Consider the following 26,287-nt stretch of genomic DNA (forward strand, 5'->3'; position numbering starts at 1 on the left):
GAGAAGTGATATGGAGATAGAAGATTATCCCGTGGACTTAGGATCTATTGTGACATGAGTTGAGTGATCTGTCTAGTGAGCTTGGTGGGCGATGAGAGGAGATATGTGTTCTCGAGGTGTGAGCAACACAGAATGGGATAGGATAAGTGTGGTGAGATCTTTTCTTAGGGTCATTTATGCATGTGTTACATATGTGGTTGACCGTGGTTTGATTGACTTGGTGTTAATCTATGGTTCCATGTGAACATGTTTCTGAAAAGATTTGTGCGTGTTATCCTATATTATATCGTCATCGCAAGTGTATTTGCTCTTGATTGTTTACTGTTAAATATTTGCTTCTACTTGGGCATTTTTTGACCTTAGCCCCAGTGAGTATATGGAGCAGGTATGGTATATGTTTCAAGTTGGAAACACGAGGTAAGGTCTGTGATCCAATTTTATTGGCTACCTTGATTATGCAAGTGTTAACTGTGTGTTTTGATTGCTTGCAGATTTATTGGGCATCAAGGTAGAGATTTGTTGGGTTTTTAATACCCAATAAATCCTGGGCTATGATGTTAACGTGGGTTAATATTACTTCATAGGCATAAGCCGATGAATGAAATAAGTCCAACAACAAAGTCCATGAGCTACGCCCCACCCAATTGTATTTCCTTATGGATGGCTTGAATCTTGGCCCATTTACCCCTTTAATGGCCCAACTTAAAGCCTAACCCTAGAGTATATATTTGGCTATAACCCTAGCCACTCTGATGATGTATTGTGTGATTTTGAGAGAAGAAAATGAGAATCCCGACTGTTCCCCTTTGTGTGAGAAAAAAGGTCTCCAGAAGTGTCTAGAACGCTTGTATGACATGTGCAATTGGTGGTTCCTACGTGGGTGAGATTGAATAGCAACGAAGGTGAATCAATTGGTTGTGGTTTGGAGTCGATTGGACTGGTTGTTGGTTGAGAAAGGTGCGTTGGACTGAGCCCGAAAATCACTGATTTGAAGATCTTTCAAGAAAGCTTCGGTAACAAAATGATTGGAAAATCATGGATTTGACTGAAGAAAGAATCATTTTCCCTTCCATTCTCAACACTATTAAGCATGGTGGATTTGAAGGCAGAAAAATAGCAATAAGTTTCTTAAATTTCATCAAGAAAAAATTGGAAATTTATTTTCCATCATCATTAAGTAAAGCAATATCTTCATCCAGAGGACCAGATTAGTTTTTGTTTCCTCTTGTAAAGTTCGTTAGTTATTAAACAAGTTTGAACCCTGGTCATGTTTCTTGAAGACTACAGGCTAGCAATCAGGCCATTATCTGAAACTCTGTAATCGGCATAATTGCTCCTGGGGTTGAATTTGTTCATTCACAAAAACCATTTGAAGTCCCTATGTTTTCGTAGGGTGGAATTTCACTATTATGCAGACCTCCACACAAAGAAAAGAAGCATCAAAAGACTTGGAAGACTCATTTGCAAAGAAGGGTTCGTCTGATACTGATGCCAGGTAGGATAGTGATTATCCTATTGGTTTGTTACAGCAGATGATTCGCAAGAAAGGAACGACAGAAAATGCTCAAAAACCCAGAGAAAATACTCTGAAATCAACTCAATATTATTAATAATGCAGAATGACCAAAATTAACCCACAAGCCGGGTTAAATAGCTGCAAAATACGAAATTATAGGATAATAACCAAAAATGGTAAAATCCCGAAATTATATCGGAATAAAATATTTAGTAAAAGAAGTAGGTTGCCAAAATTTTGGCTCAATTAGAGTTTTCTAACATATGAAAAAAGGGAAATGAAATATTACCATAAATAGCAAAAAATAACTTAAAATTGAATTTTGGAAAGGAAAATAGCGAATTTTGGGCTCAAAATTGAAGTCCACTGAGCATACCTAGTGGCCAGGACGTGCGCGCCGAAGAAAGCTTTCCGGATTGGGGTCATAATAGCGATTCTGATAACCGTAGCTAAAGTTATGACCAAATTATCAAAGACGCGTCAAATTCCCCCAATTAACGAAATAATTGCGATTCACTTTCCATCTTTGTGCTGATCCGCCATCTCATGGTATCTGATGCCGGGTAGGATAGTGATTATCTTATGGGCTTGTTGTAGCAGATGATTTGCAAGAAAGAAACGACAGAAAACGCCCAAAAATCGGAGAACATACTCTGAAATTAACTCAATATTACTAATAATGCAGAATGACCAAAATTAACCCACAAGCCGGTTTAAATAGCTGCGAAATACGAAATTATAGGAAAATTACCAAAAATGGTAAAATCCTGAAATTATGCCAGAATAAAATATTTATGGAAAGAAGTAGGTTGCCAGAAATTTGGCTCAATTAGAGTTTTCTAACATATGGAAAAAGGGAAACGAAATATTATCATAAATAGCAAAAAATAACTTAAAATTGAATTTTGGAAAGGAAAACAACGAATTTTGGGCTCGAAATTGACGTCCACCTAGCATAGCTGGTGGCCTGGACGTGCGCACCGAAGAGAGCTTTTGGGATTGGGGTCATAATAGCGATTCCGATAACCGTAGCCAAAGTTATGGTCAAATTACCAAAGACGCGTCAAATTTCCCCAATTAAGGATATAATTGCGATTCACTTCCCACCTTTGCACCGATCAGCCACCTCATGGTATCTGACGTCGGGTAGGATTGTGATTATCCTATTGGCTTGTTGTAGCAGATGATTGACAAGCAAGAAACAACAGAAAATGCCCAAAAACATTTCAATATTATTAATAATGCAGAATGACCAAAATTAACCCACAAGCCGGGTTAAATAGCTGCGAAATACGAAATTATAGGAAAATTATCAAAAATGTAAAATCCCAAAATTATACCAGAATAAAATATTTAGTAAAAGAAGTAGGTTGCCAAAAATTTGGCTCAATAAGAGTTTTCTAATATATGGAAAAAGGGAAAAGAAATATTACCATAAACAGCAAAAAATAACTTAAAATTGAATATTGGAAAGGAAAAAAGCAAATTTTGAACTCGAAATTGACGTCCACCGAGCATAGCTGGTGGCAATGACGTGCACGCCGAAAAGAGCTTTCCGGATTGGGGTCATAATAGCTATTCCGATAACCGTAGCCAAAGTTATGACCAAATTACCAAAGAAGCGTCAAATTTCCCCAATTAAGGAAATAATTGCGATTCACTTTCTATCTTTGCGCCGATCCACCATCTCATGGTATCTGACACGGGTAGGATAGTGATTATCCTATTGGCTTGTTGTAGCAGACGATTCGCAAGAAAGAAACGACAGAAAACACCAAAAACCAGAGAAAATACTCTCAAATCAACTCAATGTTATTAATAATGCAGAATGACCAAAATTAATCCACAAGCCGAGTTAAATAGCTGGGAAATACGAAATTATAGGAAAATTACCAAAAATGTAAAATCCCAAAATTATACCAGAATAAAATATTTAGTAAAAGAAGTAGGTTGCCAAAAATTTGGCTCAATTAGTGTTTTCTAACATATGGAAAAAGGGAAAAGAAATATTACCATAAATAGCAAAAAATAACTTAAAATTGAACTTTGGAAAGGAAAACAGCAAATTTTGGGCTCGAAATTGACGTCCACCGAGCATAGCTGGTGGCCACGACGTGCGCGCCGAAGAGAGCTTTCCGGATTGGATCATACTAGGGATTCCGATAACCGTAGCAAAAGTTATGGTTAAATTAACAAAGACGCGTCAAATTCCCTCAATTAAGGAAATAATTGCGAATCACTTTCCATCTTTGCGCTGATCTGCCATCTCATGGTATTTGACGTCGGGTAGGATAGTGATTATCCTATTGGCTTGGTATAGGGATTGGGGTCATAATAGCGATTTGGATAACAGTAGCCAAAGTTATGACCAAATTATCAAAGACGCGTAAAATTCCCACAATTAAGGAAATAATTGCGATTCACTTTCCATCTTTGCGCCGATACGCTATCTCATGGTATTTGACGCCGGGTAGGGTAGTGATTATCCTATTTACTTGTTGTAGCAGATGATTCACAAGAAAAAAACGACAGAAAACCCTCAAAAAACAGAAAAATACTTTGAAATCAACTCAATATTATTAATAATGCAGAATGACCAAATGTAGGTGGCCAAAAATTTGGCTCAATTAGAGTTTTCTAACATATGGAAAAAGGGAAACGAAATATTACCATAAATAGTAAGAAATAACTTAAAATTGAATTTTGGAAAGAAAAAAAGCAAATTTTGGGCTTGAAATTGATGTCCACCGAGCATAGCTGGTGGCCAGGACGTGCGCACCGAAGAGAGCTTTATGTATTGGGGTCATGATAGCGATTCCGATAACCGTGGCCAAAGTTATGGCCAAATTATCAAAGATGCGCCAAATTCCCCCAATAAAGGAAATAATTGTGATTCACCTTCCATCTTTGCGCCGATCCACCATCTCATGATATCTGACGTCGGGTAGCATAGTGAGTATCCTATTGGCTTATTATAGCAGATGGTTCGCAAGAGAGAAATGACAGAAAATGCCCAAAAACTAGAGAAAATACTTTGAAATCAACTCAATATTATTAATAATGCAGAATGACCAAAATTAACCCACAAGCCGGGTTAAATAGCTGCGAAATACGAAATTATAGGAAAATTTCCAAAAATGGTAAAATCTCGAAATTATACTAGAAAAAAATATTTAGTAAAAGAAGTAGGTTGCAAAAAATTTGGCTCAATTCGAGTTTTCTAACATATGGAAAAAGGGAATCGAAATATTATCATAAATAGCAAAAAATAACTAAAAATTGAATTTTGGAAAGGAAAACAATGAATTTTGGGCTCGAAATTGACGTCCACCGAGCATAGCTAGTGGCTAGGACGTGCGCGCCGAAGAGAGCTTTCCGGATTGGGGTCATAATGGCAATTTTCGATAACCGTAGTCAAAGTTATGGCCAAATTACAAAAGACGCGTCAAATTCCCGCAATTAAGGAAATAATTGCGATTCACTTTCCATTTTTGCACCGATCCGCCATCTCATGGTATTTGACACCGGGTAGGATAGTGATTATCCTGTTGGCTGGTTGAAGTGATTGGGGTCATAATAGCGATTCCGATAACTGTAGCCAAAGTTATGGCCAAATTACCAAAGATGCGTCAAATTCCCCCAATTAAGGAAATAATTGCGATTCGTTTTCCATCTTTGCGCCGATCCGCCATCTCATGGTATCTGACGCCGGGTAGGATAGTGATTATTCTATTAGCTTGTTATAGCAGATGATTCGCAAGAAAGAAACGACAGAAAACGTCCAGAAATCAGAGAAAATAATATGAAATCAACTCAATATTATTAATAATGCAGAATGACAAAAATTAATCCACAAGCTGGATTAAATAGCTGTGAAATTCGAAATTATAAGAAAATTACCAAAAATGGTAAAATCCCGAAACTATACGAGAATAAAATATTTAGTAAAAGAAGTAGGTTGCCAAAAATTTGGCTGAATTACAGTTTTCTAACATATGAAAAAAGGGAAACGAAATATTACCATAAATAGCAAAAAATCACTTAAAATTGAATTTTGGGGAAAACAGCGAATTTTGGGTCGAGCATAGCTGATGGCCACGACGTGCGCGCCGAAGAGAGCTTTTCGGATTGGGGTCATAATGGCGATTTGATAACCGTAGCCAAAGTTATGGCCAAATTACAAAAGACGCGTCAAATTCCCGCAATTAAGGAAATAATTACGATTCACTTTCCATCTTTGTGCCGATCCGCCAACTCATGGTATCTGACGCTGGGTAGGATAGTGATTATCCTATTGGCTTGTTGTAGCGATTGGGGTCATAATAGCGATTCTGATAACCGTAGCCAAAGTTATAGCCAACTTACTAAAGACGCGTCAAATTCCCCAATTAAGGAAATAATTGCGATTCACTTTCCATCTTTACGCCGATCCGCCATCTCATGGTATCTGACGCCGGGTAGGATAGTGATTATCCTATTGGCTTGTTGTAGGAGATGATTCGCAAGAAAGAAACGACAGAAAATGCCCAAAAACCAGAGAAAATACTCTACAATCAACTGAATATTATTAATAATGCAGAATGACCAAAATTAACTTACAAGCCGGGTTAAATAGCTGCGAAATATGAAATTATAGGAAAATTACCAAAATTGGTAAAATCCCGAAATTATACCAAAATAAAATATTTATTAAAAGTAGCAGGTTGCCAAAAATTTGGCTCAATTCGAGTTTTCTAACATATGGAAAAAGGGAAACGAAAGATTACCATAAATAGCAAATAATAACTTAAAACTGAATTTTGGAAAGGAAGACAGCGAATTTTGGGCTCGAAATTGACGTCCACCAAGTATAACTAGTGGCCACGACGTGCGCGCCGAAGAGAGCTTTTCGGATTGGGGTCATAATAGCAATTCCGATAACCGTAGCCAAAGTTATGGCCAAATTACCAAAGATGCGTCAAATTCTCCCAATTAGGGAAATAATTGCGATTCACTTTCCATCTTTGCACCGATCCCCCATCTCATGCTATCTGACGCCGGGTAGGATAGTGGTTATCCTATTGGCTTGTTGTAGCGATTGGGGTCATAATAGCGATTCCGATAATCGTAGCCAAAGTTATGGCCAAATTAACAAAGACGCATCAAATTCCCCCAATTAAGCGAATAATTGCGATTCACTTTCCATCTTTCCATCGATCCGCCATCTCAAGGTATCTAACGCCGGGTAGGATAGTCATTATCCTATTGGCTTGTTGTAGCAAATGATTCGCTAGAAAGAAACGATAGAAAACGCACAAAAACCAGAGAAAATACTTCGAAATCAACTCAGTATTATTAATAATGTAGAATGACCAAAATTAACCCACAAGCTAGGTTAAATAGCTGCGAAATACGAAATTATAGAAAAATTACCAAAACTGGTAAAATCCTGAAATTATACCCGAATAAAATATTTAGTAAAAGAAGTAGGTTGCCAAAAATTTGGCTAAATTAGAGTTTTCTAACATACGGAAAAAGGGAAACGAAATATTACCATAAATAGCAAAAAATAACTTAAAATTGAATTTTGGAATGGAAAACAGCAAATTTTGGGCATGAAATTGACATCAACCAAGCATAGCTGGTGGCCATGACATGCGTACCGAAGGGAGCTTTCCGAATTGGGCTCATAATAGCGATTCCAATAATCGTAGCCAAAGTTATGGCCAAATTACCAAAGACGCATCAAATTCCCCCAATTCAGTAAATAATTGCGATTCACTTTCCATTTTTGTTCCGATCCGCCATCTCATGGTATTTGACGCCGGGTAGGATAGTGATTATCCGATTGGCTTGTTGTAGCAATTGGGGTCATAATAGTGTATCGATAACTGTAACCAAAGTTATGGCCAAATTACCAAAGACGCGTCAAATTTTCCCAATTAAGGAAATAATTGCGATTCACTTTCCATCTTTGCGCCGAGCCGCCATCTCATTGTATCTGACACAGGGAAGGATAGTGATTATCCTATTGGCACTTTGTAGCGATAGGAGTCATAATAGCGATTCCGATAATTGTAGTCAAAATTATGGCCAAATTACCAAAGACGCGTCAAGTTCCCCCAATTAAGGAAATAATTGCGATTCACTTTCCATCTTTCCGCCGATCCACCATCTCATGGCATTTGACGCTGGGTAGGATAGTGATTATCCTATTGGCTTGTTGTAGCGATTGGGGTCATAATAGCGATTCCGTTAACCGTAACCAAATTTATGGCCAACTTACCAAAGACGCGTCATATTCCCCCAATTAAGGAAATAATTGCGATTCACTTTCCATCTTTGCGCCGATCCACCATCTCATGGTATCTGACGCCGGGTAGGATAGTGATTATCCTATTGGCATGTTGTAGCGATAGGGGTCATAATAGCGATTCCGATAATCGTAGCCAAAGTTATGGCCAAATTACCAAAGACGCGTCAAATTTCCCCAATTAAGGAAATCATTGTGATTCACTTTTCATCTTTGTGCCGATCAGCCGTCTCATGGTATTTGACGCCGGTAGGATAGTGATTATCCTATTGGCTTGTTGTAGCAGATGAGTCGCAAGAAAAAACAACAGAAATTCCCGAAAACCAGAGAAATACTCTTAAATCAACTCAATATTATTAATAATGTAGAATTACCAAAATTAACCCATAGGCCGAGTTAAATAGCTGTGAAATACGAAATTATAGGAAAATTACCAAAAATGGTAAAATCTTGAAATTATACCAGAATAAAATATTTTGTAAAAGAAGTAGGTAGCCAAAAATTTGGCTCAATTGGAGTTTTCTAACATATGGAAAAAAGGTAACGAAATATTACAATAAATAGTAAAAAATAACTTAAAATTGAATTTTTGAAAGGAAAAGAGCATATTTTGGGCTCGAAATTGACGTCAAACAAGCATAGCTGGTGGCCACGACGTGCGCACCGAAGGGAGCTTTCCGGATTGGGGTCATAATAGCGATTACGATAATTGTAGCCAAAGTTATGGCCAAATTACCAAAGACGCGTCAAATTCCCCCAATTAAGGAAATAATTGCGATTCACTTTCCATCTTTGCATCGATCCGCCGTCTCATAGTATCTAACGATAGGTAGGATAGTGAATATCCTATTGGCTTGTCGTAGCAGATGATTCGCAAGAAAGAAATGACAGAAAATGCCCAAAAACCAGAGAAAATACTCCGAAATCAACTCAATATTATTAATAATGCAGAATGACCAAAATTAACCCACAGGCCGGGTTAAATAGCTGTGAAATACGAAATTATAGAAAAATTATCAAAAATGGTAAAATCCCAAAATTATACTAGAGTAAAATATTTAATAAAAGAAGTAGATTGCAAAAAATTTGGCTCAATTCGAGTTTTCTAACATATGGAAAAAGGGAAACGAAATATTACCGTAAATAACAAAAAATAACTTAACATTGAATTTTGGAAAGGAAAATAGCAAATTTTGGGCTCAAAATTGACGTCCACCGAGCATAGTTGGTGGCCACAACGTGCGCGACGAAGAGAACTTTTCGGATTGGGGTCAGAATGGCGATTCTGATAACCGTAGCCGAAGTTATGGCCAAATTACCGACGACGCGTCAAATTCCCCCAATTAAGGAAATAATTGCGATTCACTTTCCTTCTTTGCGCCGATCCACCAACTCATGGTATCTGATGCCGGGTAGGATAGAGATTATCCTATTGGCTTGTTGTAGCGATTGGAGTAATAATAGCGATTTCGATAATCGTAGCCAAAGTTATGGCCAAATTACCAAAGACACGTCAAATTCCCCCAATTAAGGAAATAATTGCGATTCACTTTCCATCTTTGCTCTGATCCGCCATCTCATGGTATCTGATGCCGGGTAGGATAGTGATTATCCAATTGGCTTGTTGTAGCAAATGATTCGCAAGAAAGAAACGACAAAAAATGCCCAGAAATCAGAGAAAATAATATGAAATCAACTCAATATTATTAATAATGCAGAATGACCAAAATTAACCCACAAGTCGGGTCAAATAGCTGCGAAATATGAAATTATAAGGAAATTACCAAAAATCGTAAAATCTCGAAATTATACCAGAATAAAATATTTTGTAAAAGAAGTAGGTTGCCAAAAATTTGGCTCAATTCGAGTTTTCTAACATATAGAAAAAGGGAAATGAAATAATACCATAAATAGCAAAAAATAACTTAATATTGAATTTTGGAAAGGAAAACAGCGAATTTTGGGATAGAAATTGATGTCCACCGAGCATAGCTGGTGGCCACGATGTGCACGCCGAAAAGAGCTTTCCAGATTGGGGTCATAATAGCGATTTCGATAACCGTAGCCAAAGTTATGGCCAAAGACGCGCCAAATTTCCCCTATTAAGGAAATAATTGCGATTCACTTTCTATCTTTGCGCCGATTAGCCATCTCATGGTATCTGACGCTGCCTAGGATAGTGATTATCCTATTGGCTTGTTGTAGCAGATGATTCGCAAGAAAGAAACGACAGAAAACGCCCAGAAATCAGAGAAAATAATCTGAAATCAACTCAATATTATTAATAATGCAGAATGACCAAAATTAACCCACAAGCCGGGTTAACTAGCTGTGAAATACGAAATTATAGAAAAATTACCAAAAATGGTAAAATCCCGAAATTATACCAGAATAAAATATTTAGTAAAAGAAGTAGGTTGACAAAAATTTGGGTCAATTCGAGTTTTCTAACATATGGAAAAAGGGAAACGAAATATTACCATAAATAGTAAGAAATAACTCAAAATTGAATTTTGGGCTCGAAATTGACGTCAACCAAGCATAACTGGTGGCCACGACGTGCGCGCTGAAGTGAGCTTTCCGAATTGGGGTCATAATAGTGATTTTGATAACCGTAGCCAAAGTTATGACCAAATTATCAAAGACACGTCAAATTCCCCCAATTAAGGAAATAATTGCGATTCACTTTCCATCTTTGCACCAATCTGCCAGCTCATGGTATCTGACGCCGGTAGGATAGTGATTATCCCATTGGCTTGTTGTAGCGATTGGGGTCATAATAGCGATTTCGATAATCGTAGCCAAAGTTATGGCCAAATTACCAAAGACGTGTCAAATTTCCCCAATTAAGGAAATAATTGCGATTCACTTTTCATCTTTGCGCCGATCCCCCATCTCAGGGTATCTGACGCTGGGTAGGATAGTGATTATCCTATTAGGTTGTTTTAGCAGATGATTTGCAAGAAAGAAACGACAGAAAACGCCCAAAAACCAGAGAAAATACTCTGAAATCAACTCAATATTATTAATAATGTAGAATGAGCAAAATTAACCCACAAGCCGGGTTAAATAGCTTCGAAATACGAAATTATGGAAAAATTACCAAAAATGGTAAAATCCTAAAAGCATACCAGAATAAAATATCGAGTAAAAGAAGTAGGTTGCCAAAAATTTGGCTCAATTCGACTTTTCTAACATATGAAAATAGGTAAACCAGCGAATTTTGGGCTCGAAAGTGATGTCCACCGAGCATTGCTGGTGGCCACGTCGTGTGCACCGAAGAGAGCTTTCCGGATTGGGGTCATAATAGCGATTGCAATAACCCTAGCCAAAATTATGGCTAAATTACCAAATACGCGTTAAATTGCCCAAATTAAGGAAATAATTGCGATTCACTTTCCATCTTTGCGTCGATCCGCCATCTAATGGCATCTGACGTGGGATAGGATAGTGATTATCCTCTTGGCTTGTTGTAGCGATTGGGGTCATAATAGCGATTCCGATAACCATAGCCAAAGTTATGGCCAAATTACCAAAACGCATCAAATTCCCCCAATTAAGGAAATGATTGCGATTCACTTTCCATCTTTGTATCGATTAGTGATTATCCTATTGGCTTGCTCTAGTAGATGATTCACAAGCAAGAAACGACAAAAAATGCCCAAAAACCAGAGAAAATACTCTGATATCAACTCAATATTATTAATAATGCAAAATGACCAAAATTAACCCACAAGTTGGGTTAAATAGCTACGAAATACAAAATTAGAGGAAAATTACCAAAAATGATAAAATCTCGAAATTATACCAGAATAAAATATTTGCTAAAAGAAATAGGTTGCCAAAAATTTGGCTCAATTAGAGTTTTCTAACATATGGAAAAAGGGAAACGAAATATTACCATAAATAGTAAGAAATAAATCAAAATTGAATTTGGAAAGGAAACTAGCGAATTTTGGCCTCGAAATTGATGTCCGCCGAGTACAGCTGGTGGCCACGATGTGTGTGCAAAAGAGAGCTTCCCGTATTGGGGTCATAATGGGGATTTCGATAACCGTAGCCAAAGTTATGGCCAAATTACCAAAGACGCGTCAAATTCCCCCAATTAAGGAAATAACTGCAATTCACTTTTCATCTTTGCCCCGATTCGCCATCTCATAGTATCTGACGCCAGTAGGATAGTGATTATCCTATTGGCTTGTTGTAGTGATTGGGGTCATAATAGCGACTCCGATAAACGTAGCCAAAGTTATGACCAAATTACCAAAGACGCGTCAAATTCCCCCAATTAAAGAAATAATTGCGATTCACTTTCCATCTTTGCGCCGATCCACCATCTCAAGGTATGTGACGCCGAGTAGGATAGTGATTATCCTATTGGCTTGTTGTAGCGATTGGGGTCATAATAGTGATTTCGACAACCATAGCCAAAGTTATGGCCAAATTTCCAACGACGCGTCAAATTCCCCCTATTAAGGAAATAATTGCGATTCACTTTCCATCATTGCGCTGATCCACCATCTCATGGTATCTAATGCCGGGTAGGATAGTGATTATCCTATTTGCTTGTTGTAGCAGATGATTCGTAAGAAAGAAACGACAGAAAATGCCAAAAAACCAGAGAAAATACTCTGAAATCGACTCAATATTATTAATAATGCAGAATGACCAAAATTAACCCACAAGTCGGGTTAAATAGTTGCAAAATATGAAATTATAGGAAAATTACCATAAATTGTAAAATCACGAAATTATACCAGAATAAAATATTTAGTAAAAGAAGTAGGTTGCAAAAAATTTGGCTCAATTAGAGTTTTTTAACATATGGAAAATGGGAAACGAAATATTACCATAAATAACAAAAAAATAACTTAAAATTGAATTTTGGAAAGGAAAACAGCGAATTTTGGGCTAGAAATTGACGTCCACCAAGCATAGCTGGTGGCCATGACGTGCTCGCCGAAGATAGCTTCCCGGATTTGTGTCATAATGGCAATTTCAATAACCGTAGCCAAAGTTATGGTCAAATTACCAAAACGCGTCAAATCCCCCCAATCAAGGAAATAATTGCGATTCACTTTCCATCTTTGTACCGATCCGTTATCTCATGGTATCTGACGCCGGGTAGTATAGTGATTATCCTATTGGCTTGTTCTAGTAGATGATTCGCAAGAAAGAAACGACAAAAAATGCCCAAAAACCAGAGAAAATACTCTGATATCAACTCATTATTATTAATAATGCAGAATGACCAAAATTAACCCACAAGCCGGGTTAAATAGCTGCGAAATACGAAATTATAGGAAAATTACCAAAAATGGTAAAATCTCGAAATTATACCAGAATAAAATATTTACTAAAAGAAGTAGGTTGCCAAAAATTTGGCTCAATTAGAGTTTTCTAACATATGGAAAACGAGAAACGAAATATTACCATAAATAGTAAGAAATAACTCAAAATTGAATTTTGGAAAGGAAAACAGTGAATTTTGGTCTCGAAATTGAAGTCAACCAAGCATAGCTGGTGGCCACGACGTGCGCGCCGAAGGAATCTTTTCGGATTCGGGTCATAATGGCGATTCCTATAACCGTAGCCAAAGTTATGACCAAATTACAAAAGACGCGTCTAATTCCCCCAATTAAGGAAATAATTGCTATTCACTTTCCATCTTTGCGCCGACCCACTATCTCATGGTATCTGACTCCGGGTAGGATAGTGATTATCCTATTGGCTAATTGTAGCAATCGAGGTCACAATGGCGATTTCGATAACCGTAGCCAAAGTTATGGCCAAATTACCAAAGACGCGTCAAATTCCTCCAATTAAGGAAATAATTGCGATTCACTTTCCATCTTTGCGCCGATCCGCCATCTCATGGTATCTGATGCCCGGTAGGATAGTGATTATCTTATTGGCTTGTTCTAGTCGATGATTCGCAAGAAAGAAACGATAGAAAACGCCCAAAACCATAGAAAATATTCAGAAATCAACTCAATATTATTAATAATGCAGAATGACCAAAATTAACCCACAAGCCAGGTTAAATAGCTGCGAAATACGAAATTATAGGAAAATTACCAAAAATTGTAGAATCCCGGAATTATACCAGAATAAAATATTTAGTAAAAGAAGTAGGTTGCCAAAAATTTGGCTCAATTCAAGTTTTCTAACATATGAAAAATGGGAAACAAAATATTACCATAAATAGCAAAAAATAACTTAAAATTGAATTTTGGAAAGGAAAACAGCGAATTTTGGGCTCGAAATTGACGTCTGCCGAGCATAGCTGGTGGCCATGAAGTGCACGCCCAAGAGAGCTTCCCAGATTTGCGTCATATTGGCGATTTCGATAACCGTAGCCAAAGTTATGGCCAAAATTACCAAAGACGCGTCAAATTCCCCCAATTAAGGAAATAATTGTGATTCACTTTCCATCTTCGCGCCGATCTGCTATCTCATGGTATCTAACTCTGGGTAGGATAGTGATTATCCTATTAGCTTGTTGTAGCAATCGGGGTCACAATAACGATTTCGATAACCGTAGCCAAAGTTATGACCAAATTACCAAAGACGCGTCAAATTTCCCAAATTAAGGAAATAATTGCGATTCACATTCCATCTTTGTGCCGATCCACCATCTCTTGGTATATGACGCCGTGTAGGATAGTGATTATCCTATTGGCTTGTTCTTGTAGATGATTCACAAGAAAGAAACGACAGAAAACGCCCAAAACCAAAAAGAATATTCTGAAATCAATTCAATATTATTAATAATACAGAATAACCAAAATTAACCCACAAGCCGGGTTAAATAGCTGCGAAATAGTAAATTATATGAAAATTACCAAAAATGGTAAAATCCCGAAAGCATACCAGAATAAAATATCTTGTAAAAGAAGTAGGTTGCCAAAAATTTGGCTCAATTCGAGTTTTCTAACATATGGAAAAAGAAAAACGAAATATTACCATAAATAGCAAAAAAAATAACTTAACATTGAATTTTTGAAAGGAGAACAGGGAATTTTGATCTCAAAATTGAGGTCCACTGAGTATAGCTGGGAGCCACGATGTGCGCACCAGAGAGAGCTTTCCGGATTGGGGTCATAATAGCGATTCCGATAACCGTAGCCAAAGTTGCGGCCAAATTACCAAAGACGCTTCAAATTCCCCCAATTAAGGAAATAATTGCGATTCACTTTCCACCTTTGCGCCGATCTGCTATCTAATGGTATCTGACGCCGGTAGGATAGTGATTATCCTATTGGCTTGTTGTAGTTGATGATTCGCAAGAAAGAAACGACAGAAAATGCAAAAAAACTAGAGAAAATACTCTGAAATCAACTCAACATTATTAATAATGCAGAATGACCAAAATTAACCCACAAGCCGGATGAAATAGCTGCGAAATACGAAATTTTAGGAAAATTACCAAAAATATTAAAATCACGAAATTACAACAGAATAAAATATTTAGTAAAAGAAGTAGGTTGCCAAAAATTTGGCTCAATTCGAGTTTTCTAACATATGGAAAAAGGGAAATGAAATATTGCCATAAATAGCAAAAAATAACTTAAAATTGAATTTTGGAAAGGAAAATAATGAATTTTGGGCTCAAAATTGACGTCCATCGAGCATAATAGTGATTCCGAAAATCGTAGCCAAAGTTATGGCCAAATTTCCAAAGACACGTCAAATTCCACCAATTAAGGAAATAATTGCGATTCACTTTCCTTCTTTGCGTCGATTTGCCATCTCATGGTATCTGATGCCGGGTAAGATAGTGATTATCCTATTTGCTTGTTGTAGCGATTGGGGTCATAATAGTGATTTCGATAACCGTAGCCAAAGTTATGGTCAAATTACCAATGACACATCAAATTCCCCCTATAAAGGATAAAATTGCGATTCACTCTCTATCTTTTCGCCGATCCGCCATCTCATGGTATTAGACGTCGGGTAGGATAGTGATTATTCTATTGGCTTGTTGTAGTAGATGATTCCCTAGAAAGAAACGACAGAAAATTCCCAAAAACTAGAGAAAATACTTTGAAATCAACTCAATATTATTAATAATGCAGAATGACAAAAATTAACCCACAAGTCGGGTTAAATAGCTGCGAAATACGAAATTATAGGAAAATTACCATAAATTGTAAAATCCCAAAATTATACCAGAATAAAATGTTTAGTAAAAGAAGTAGGTTGCCAAAAATTTGGCTCAATTAGAGTTTTCTAACATAGGGAAAAAGGGAAACGAAATATTATCATGAATAGCAATTAAATAAGTTAAAATTGAATTTTGGAAAGGAAAACATCTAATTTTGGGCTCGAAATTGATGTCCACCAAGCATAGCTGGTGGTCACGACGTGGTCGTCAAAGAGAGCTTCCCGAATTTACGTCATAATGGCGATTTCGATAACCGTAGCCAAAGTTATGGCCAAATTACCAAAACGCGTCAAATTTCCCCAATTAAGGAAATAATTGCGATTCACTTTCCATCTTTGCACCGATCCGCTATCTCATGGTATCTGACTCCGGGTAGGATAGTGATTATCCTATTGGCTAGTTGTAGCAATTGGGGTCACAATAGCGATTCCGATAACCGTAGCCAAAGTTATGGCCAAATTACCAAAGATGCGTCAAATTTCCCCAATTAAGGAAATAATTGCGATTCACTTTCCATCTTTGTGCCGATCCGCCATCTCATGGTATCTGATGCCGGGTAGGATAGTGATTATCCTATTGGCTTGTTCTAGTAGATGATTCGCAAGAGAGAAGCGACAGACCGCCCAAAAACCAGAGAAAATATTCTGAAATAAACTCAATATTATTAATAATGCAGAATGACCAAAATTAACCCACAGTCCGGGTTAAATAGTTGCGAAATACGAAATTAGAGGAAAATTACCAAAAATGGTAAAATCCCGAAATTATACCAAAATAAAGTATTTAGTAAAAGAAGTTGGTTGCCAAAAATTTGGCTCAATTCGAGGTTTCTAACATATGGAAAAAGGGAAACGAAATATTACCATAAATAATAAAAACTAACTTAAAATTGAATTTTGGAAAGGAAAATAGTGAATTTTGGGCTTGTAATTGACATCCACCAAGCATAGCTTGTGGCCACAACGTGCACGCCGAAGGGAGCTTTCCAGATTGGGGTAATAATAGCGATTCTGATAACCGTAGCCAAAGTTATGACCAAATTACCAAAGACGCATCAAATTCCCCCAATTAAGGAAATAATTGTGATTCACTTTCCATCTTTGCGTCGATTCGCCATCTCATGGTATCTGACGCCTGGTAGAATAGTCATTATCTTATTGGCTTGTTGAAGCGATTGGGGTCATAATAGCGATTTCGATAACCGTAGCCAAAGTTATGGCCAAATTACCAAAGACGCGTCAAATTCTCCCAATTAAGGAAATAATTGCGATTCACTTTCCATCTTTGTGCCGATCCGCCATCTCATGGTATCTGATGCCGGGTAGGATAGTGACTATCCTATTGGCTTGTTCTAGTAGATGATTCGCAAGAGAGAAGCGACAGACAACGCCCAAAAACCAGAGAAAATATTTTGAAATAAACTCAATATTATTAATAATGCAGAATGAACAAAATTAACCCACAATCCGGGTTAAATAGTTGCGAAATACGAAATTAGAGGAAAATTACCAAAAATGGTAAAATCTCGAAATTATACCAGAATAAAGTATTTAGTAAAAGAAGTTGGTTGCCAAAAATTTGGCTCAATTCGAGGTTTCTAACATATGGAAAAAGGAAAACGAAATATTACCATAAATAGTAAAAACTAACTTAAAATTGAATTTTGGAAAGGAAAATAGCGAATTTTGGGCTCGTAATTGACATCCACCAAGCATAGCTTGTGGCCACAATGTGCGTTCCGAAGGGAGCTTTCCAGATTGGGGTAATAATAGCGATTCTGATAATCGTAGCCAAAGTTATGGCCAAATTACCAAAGACGCATCAAATTCCCCCAATTAAGGAAATAATTGCGATTCACTTTCCATCTTTGCGCCGATCCGCCATCTCATGGTATCTGACGCCTGGTAGAATAGTCATTATCTTATTGGCTTGTTGAAGCGATTGGGGTCATAATAGCGATTTCGATAACCGTAGCCAAAGTTATGGCTAAATTACCAAAGACGCGTCAAATTCCCCCAATTAAGGAAATAATTGCGATTCACTTTCCATCTTTGCGTCGATCCGCCATCTCAAGGTATCTGATGTCGGGTAGGATAATGATTATCCTATTGGCTTGTTGTAGGAAATGATTTGCTAGAAAGAAACGATAGAAAATACCCAAAAACCAGAGAAAATACTCTGAAATCAACTCAATATTATTAATAATGCAGAATGACCAAAATTAACCGACAAGCCGGGCTAAATAGCTGCGAAATATGAAATTATAGAAAAATTACCAAAAATGGTAGAATCCTGGAATTATACCAGAATAAAATATTTAGTAGAAGAAGTAGGTTGCCAAAAATTTGGCTCAATTCGAGTTTCCTGACATATGAAAAATGGGAAATGAAATATTACCATAAATAGCAAAAACTAACTTAAAATTGAATTTTGGAAAGGAAAACAACGAATTTTGGGCTCGAAATTGACGTCCGCTGAGCGAAGCTGGTGGCCACGACGTGCACGCCCAAGAGAGCTTCCCGGATTTGCGTCATATTGGCGATTTCGATAACCATAGCCAAAGTTATGGCCAAAATTACCAAAGACGCGTCAAATTCCTCCAATTAAGGAAATAATTGCGATTCACTTTCCATCTTCGCGCCGATCTGCTATTTCATGGTATCTAACTCCGGGTAGGATAGTGATTATCCTATTGGCTTATTGTAGCGATCGGGGTCACAATAACGATTCCGATAACCGTAGCCAAAGTTATAGCCAAATTACTAAAGACGCGTCAAATTTCCCAAATTAAGGAAATTATTACGATTCACATTCCATCTTTGCGCCGATCCACCATCTTTTGGTATCTGACGCTGTGTAGGATAGTGATTATCCTATTGGCTTGTTCTTGTAGATGATTCACAAGAAAGAAACGACAAAAAAGTCCAAAACCAGAAAAAATATTCTGAAATCAATTCAATATTATTAATAATACAGAATGACCAAAATTAACCCACAAGCCGGGTTAAATAGCTGCGAAATAATAAATTATATGAAAATTACCAGAAATGGTAAAACCCGAAAGCATACTAGAATAAAATATCTTGTAAAAGAAGTAGGTTACCAAAAATTTGGCTCAATTCGAGTTTTCTAACATATGGAAAATGGAAAACGAAATATTACCATAAATAGCAAAAAAAAAAATAACTCAAAATTGAATTTTGGAAAGGAAAACAGAGAATTTTGAGCTCGAAATTGAGGTCCACTGAGTATAGCTAGGGGCCATGATGTGCGCACCGAAGATAGCTTTCCGGATTGGGGTCATAATAGCGATTCCGATAACCATAGCCAAAGTTATGGCCAAATTACCAAAGACGCGTCAAATTTCCCCAATTAAGGAAATAATTGCGATTCACTTTCCATCTTTACGCCGATCTGCCATCTAATGGTATCTGACGCCGGGTAGAATAGTGATTATCCTATTAGCTTGTTGTAGCAGATGATTCGCAAGAAAGAAACGACAGAAAATGCAAAAAAATCAGAGAAAATACTCTGAAATCAACTCAACATTATTAATAATACAGAATGACCAAAATTAACCCACAAGTCGGGTAAAATAGCTGCGAAATACGAAATTTTAGGAAAATTACCAAAAATATTAAAATCACGAAATTACAACAGAATAAAATATTTATTAAAAGAAGTAGGTTGCCAAAAATTTGGCTCAATTCGAGTTTTCTAAAATATGGAAAAAGGGAAACGAAATATTACCATAAATAGCAAAAAATAAATTAAAATTGAATTTTGGAAAGCAAAATAATGAATTTTGGGCTCGAAATTGACGTCCATCCAGCATAATAGTGATTCCGAAAATCGTAGCCAAAGTTATGGCCAAATTTCCAAAGACACGTCAAATTCCACCAATTAAGGAAATAATTGCGATTCACTTTCCTTCTTTGCGTCGATTCACCATCTCATGGTATCTGACGCCGAGTAGGATAATGATTATCCTATTGACTTGTAGTAGCAATTGGGGTCATAATAGTGATTTCGATAACCGTAGCCAAAGTTATGGCCAAATTACCAAAGACACGTCAAATTCCCCCTATTAAGGAAATAATTGCGATTCACTCTCTATCTTTTCGCCGATCCGCCATCTCATGGTATTTGACGCTGGGTAGGATAGTGATTATCCGATTGGCTTGTTGTACCAGATGATTCGCTAGAAAGAAACGACAAAAAATTCCCAAAAACTAGAGAAAATACTTTGAAATCAACTCAATATTATTAATAATGCAGAATGACAAAAATTAACCCACAAGTCGGGTTAAATAGCTGCGAAATACGAAATTATAGGAAAATTACCATAAATTGTAAAATCCCAAAATTATACCAGAATAAAATGTTTAGTAAAAGAAGTAGGTTGCAAAAAATTTGGCTCAATTAGAGTTTTCTAACATATGGAAAAAGGGAAACGAAATATTATCATGAATAGCAAAAAAATAAGTTAAAATTGAATTTTGGAAAGGAAAACATCGAATTTTGGGCTCGAAATTGATGTCCACCAAGCATAGCTGGTGGCCACGACGTGGTCGCCAAAGAGAGCTTCCCGGATTTGCGTCATAATGGTGATTTCGATAACCGTAGTCAAAGTTATGGCCAAATTACCAAAATGCGTCAAATTTCCCCAATTAAGGAAATAATTGCGATTCACTTTCCATCTTTGCATCGATCCGCTATCTCATGGTATCTGACTCCGGGTAGGATAGTGATTATCCTATTGGCTTGTTGTAGCGATTGGGGTCATAATAGCGATTCCGATAATCGTAGCCAAAGTTATGACCAAAAATACCAGAGAAGCGTCAAATTCCCCCAATTAAGGAAATAATTGTGATTTGCTTTCCGCCTTTGCACCGATCCGCCATCTCATGGTGTCTGACGCTAGGTAGTATAGTGTTTATCCTATTGGATTGTTCTAGTAGACGGTTCGCAAGAAAGAAACGACAGAAAACGCCCAAAAACCAGAGAAAATACTCTGATATCAACTCAATATTATTAATAATGTAGAATGACCAAAATTAACCCACAAGCCGGGTTAAATAGCTGCGAAATACGAAATTATTGGAAAATTACTAAATATGGTTAAATCTCAAAATTATACCAGAATAAAATATTTAGTAAAAGAAGTAGGTTGCCAAAAATTTGGCTCAATTAGAGTTTTCTAACATATGGAAAAAGGGAAACGAAATATTACCATAAATAGTAAGAAATAACTCAAAATTGAATTTTGGAAAGGAAAACAGTGAATTTTGGTCTCGAAATTGAAGTCAACCAAGCATAGCTGGTGGCCACGACGTGCGAGCCAAAGGGCGCTTTTCGGATTGGGGTCATAATGGCGATTCCAATAACCGTAGCCAAAGTTATGATCAAATTACAAAAGACGCGTCTAATTCCCCCAATTAAGGAAATAATTGCTATTCACTTTCCATCTTTGCGCCGATCCGCTATCTCATGGTATTTGACTCTAGGTAGGATAGTGATTATCCTATTGGCTTGTTGTAGCAATCGGGGTCACAATAGCGATTTCGATAACCGTAGCCAAAGTTTTGGCCAAATTACCAAAGACGCGTCAAATTTCCCCAATTAAGGAAATAATTGCGATTCATTTTCCATCTTTGCGCCGATCCGCCATCTCATGGTATCTGATGCCGGGTAGGATAGTGATTATCATATTGGCTTGTTCTAGTAGATGATTCGCAAGAAAGAAACGACAGAAAACGCCCAAAAGCCAAAGAAAATATTCTGAAATCAACTCAATATTATTAATAATGCAGAATGACCAAAATTAACCCACAAGCCGGGTTAAATAGTTGCGAAATACAAAATTAGAGGAAAATTACCAAAAATGGTAAAATCCCGAAATTGTACCAGAATAAAGTATTTAGTAAAAGAAGTAGGTTGCCAAAAATTTGGCTCAATTTGAGGTTTCTAACATATGGAAAAAGGGAAACGAAATATTATCATAAATAGTAAAAAATAACTTAAAATTGAATTTTGGAAAGGAAAATAGAGAATTTTGGGCTTGTAATTGACATCCACTGAGCATACCTTGTGGCCACAACGTGTGCGCCAAAGAGAGTTTTCCGGATTGGGGTAATAATAGCGATTCTGATAACCGTAGCCAAAGTTATAGCCAAATTACCAAAAACGCATCAAATTCCCCCAATTAAGGAAATAATTGCGATTCACTTTCCATCTTTGCGCCGATCCACCGTCTCTTGGTATCTGATGCCTGGTAGAATAGTCATTATCCTATTGGCTTGTTGTAGCGATTGGGGTCATAATAGCGATTTCGATAACCGTAGCCAAAGTAATGGCCAAATTACCAAAGACGATTCAAATTCTCCCAATTAAGGAAATAATTGTGATTCACTTTCCATCTTTGCGCCGATCCGCCATCTCAAGGTATCTGACGCCGGGTAGGATAATGATTATCCTATTGGCTTGTTGTAGCAAATGATTCGCTAGAAAGAAACGATAGAAAATACCCAAAAACCAGAGAAAATACTCTGAAATCAACTCAATATTATTAATAATACAGAATGACCAAAATTAACCAACAAGCCGGGCTAAATAGCTGCGAAATATGAAATTATAGGAAAATTACCAAAAATGGTAGAATCCCGAAATTACACTAGAATAAAATATTTAGTAGAAGAAGTAGGTTGCCAAAAATTTGGCTCAATTCGAGTTTTCTAACATATGAAAAATGGGAAACGAAATATTACCATAAATAGCAAAAAATAACGTAAAATTGAATTTTGGAAAGGGAAACAGCGAATTTTGGGCTCGAAATTGACATCCGCCGAGCATAGCTGGTGGCCACGATGTGCACGCCCAAGAGAGCTTCCCGAATTTGCGTCATATTGGCGATTCCGATAACCGTAGCCAAAGTTATGGCCAAAATTACCAAAGACGCGTCAAATTCCCCCAATTAAGGAAATAATTGTGATTCACATTCCATCTTCGCGCCGATCTGCTATCTCATGGTATCTAACTCTGGGTAGGATAGTGATTATCCTATTGGCTTGTTGCAGCGATCGGGGTCACAATAATGATTCCGATAACTGTAGCCAAAGTTGTGACCAAATTACTAAAGACGTGTCAAATTTCCCAAATTAAGGAAATAATTGCGATTCACATTCCATCTTTGCGCCGATCCACCATCTCTCGGTATCTGACACCGTGTAGGATAGTGATTATCCTATTGGCTTGTTCTTGTAGATGATTCACAAGAAAGAAACGACAGAAAATGCCCAAAACCAAAAAAAATATTCTGAAATCAATTCAATATTATTAATAATACAGAATGACCAAAATTAACCCACAAGCCGGGTTAAATAGCTGCGAAATAATAAATTATGTGAAAATTACCAAAAATGGTAAAATACTGAAAGCATACCAGAATAAAATATCTTGTAAAAGAAGTAGGTTGCCAAAAATTTGGCTCAATTCGAGTTTTCTAACTTATGGAAAAAGGGAAACGAAATATTACTATAAATAGCAAAAAAAATAAGTTAAAATTGAATTTTGGAAAGGAAAATAGCGAATTTTGAGCTCGAAATTGAGGTCCACTGAGTATAGCTGGGGGCCACGATGTGTGTACCAAAGAGCTTTCCGGATTAGGGTCATAATAGCGATTCCGATAACCGTAGCCAAAGTTGCGGCCAAATTACTAAAGACGCGTCAAATTCCCCCAATTAAGGAAATAATTGCGATTCATTTTCCATCTTTGCGCCGATCTGCCATCTAATGGTATCTGATACCGGGTAGGACAGTGATTATCCTATTGGCTTGTTGTAGCAGATGATTCGCAAGAAAGAAATGACAGAAAACGCAAAAAAATAGAGAAAATACTTTGAAATCAACTCAACATTATTAATAATGCAAAATGACCAAAATTAACCCAGAAGCCGGGTGAAATAGCTGAGAAATACGAAATCTTAGGAAAATTACCAAAAATATTAAAATCACGAAATTACAATAGAATAAAATATTTAGTAAAAGAAGTAGGTTGCCAAAAATTTGGCTCAATTCGAGTTTTCTAACATATGGAAAAAGGAAAACGAAATATTACCATAAATAGCAAAAAATAACTTAAAATTGAATTTTGGAAAGGAAAATAATGAATTTTGGGCTCGAAATTGACGTCCATCGAGCATAATAGTGATTCCGAAAATCGTAGCCAAAGTTATGGCCAAATTTCTAAAGACACGTCAAATTCCACCAATTAAGGAAATAATTGCGATTCACTTTCCTTCTTTGCGTGTATTCGCCATCTCATGGTATCTGACGCCGGGTAGGATAGTGATTATCCTATTGGCGTGTTGTAGCGATTGGGGTCATAATAGCGATTCCGATAACCGTAGCCAAAGTTGCGGCCAAATTACCAAAGACGCGTCAAATTCCCCCAATTAAGGAAATAATTGCGATTCACTTTCCATCTTTGCGCCGATCCGCTATCTCATGGTATCTGACTCCAGGTAGGATAGTGATTATCCTATGGCTTGCTGTAGCAAATGATTCGCTGGAAAGAAACGATAGAAAATGCCCAAAAACCAGAGAAAATACCCTGAAATCAATTCAATATTATTAATAATGCAGGATGACCAAAATTAACCGACAAGCCGGGCTAAATGGCTGCGAAATACGAAATTATAGGAAAATTACCAAAAATGGTAAAATTTCGAAATTGTATCAGAATAAAATATTTAGTAAAAGTAGGTTGCCAAAAATTTGGCTCAATTCGAGTTTTCTAACATATGAAAAATGGGAAACAAAATATTACCATAAATAGCAAAAAATAACTTAAAATTGAATTTTGGAAAGGAAAACAGTGAATTTTTGGCTCGAAATTGACGTCCACCGAGCATAGCTGGTGGCCACGACGTGCACGCCGAAGAGAGCTTCCGTATTTGCGTCATATTGGCGATTCCGATAACCGTAGCCAAAGTTATGGCCAAAATTACCAAAGACGCGTCAAATTCCCGCAATTAAGGAAATAATTGCGATTCACTTTCCATTTTTGCACCGATCCGCTATCTCATGGTATTTGACACCGGGTAGGATAGTGATTATCCTGTTGGCTGGTTGAAGTGATTGGGGTCATAATAGCGATTCCGATAACTGTAGCCAAAGTTATGGCCAAATTACCAAAGACGCGTCAAATTTCCCAAATTAAGGAGGTAATTGCGATTCACTTTCCATCTTTGCTCCGATCCGCCATCTCATGGTATCTGACGCCGTATAGGATAGTGATTATCCTATTGGCTTGTTCTTGTAGATGATTCGCAAGAAAGAAACGACAGAAAATGCCCAAAAACCAGAAAAATATTCTGAAATCAATTCAATATTATTAATAATACAGAATGACCAAAATTAACCTAAAAGCCGGGTTAAATAGCTGCGAAATAATAAATTATAGGAAAATTACCAAAAATGGTAAAATCCCGAAAGCATACCAAAATAAAATATCTTGTAAAAGAAGTAGGTTGCCAAAAATTTGGCTCAATTCGAGTTTTCTAACATATGGAAAGAGGAAAGCGAAATATTACCATAAATAGCAAAAAAAATAACTTAAAATTGAATTTTGGATAGGAAAACAGCGAATTTTGAGCTCGAAATTGATGTCCACTGAGCATAGCTGGGGGCTACGATGTGCGCGTCGAAGAGATCTTTCCGAATTGGGGTCATAATAGCGATTCCGATAACCGTAGCCAAAGTTGTGACCAAATTACCAAAGACGCGTCAAATTCCCCCAATTAAGAAAGTAATTGCAATTCACTTTCCATCTTTGCGCTGATCTGCCATCTAATGGTATCTGACGACGGGTAGGATAGTGATTATCCTATTGGCTTGTTGTAGCAAGTGATTCGCAAGAAAGAAACGACAGAAAACGCAAAAAAACCAGAGAAAATACTTTGAAATCAACTCAACATTATTAATAATGCAAAATGACCAAAATTAACCCACAAGTCGGGTTAAATATCTGCGAAATACAAAATTTTAGGAAAATTACCAAAAATAGTAAAATCACGAAATTACAACAGAATAAAATATTTAGTAAAAGAAGTAGGTTGGCAAAAATTTGGCTCAATTCGAGTTTTCTAACATATGGAAAATATTACCATAAATAGCAAAAAATAACTTAAAATTGAATATTGGAAAGGAAAATAACGAATTTTGGGCTCGAAATTGACGTCCACTGAACATAACTGTGGCCACGACGTGCGCGCCAAAGAGAGCTTTCCTGATTGGGGTCATAATAGTGATT

The sequence above is a fragment of the Olea europaea genome, chromosome 15, assembly GCF_002742605.1.
Source record: "Olea europaea var. sylvestris chromosome 15, O_europaea_v1, whole genome shotgun sequence".
In the NCBI taxonomy this organism is placed as follows: Eukaryota; Viridiplantae; Streptophyta; class Magnoliopsida; order Lamiales; family Oleaceae; genus Olea; species Olea europaea.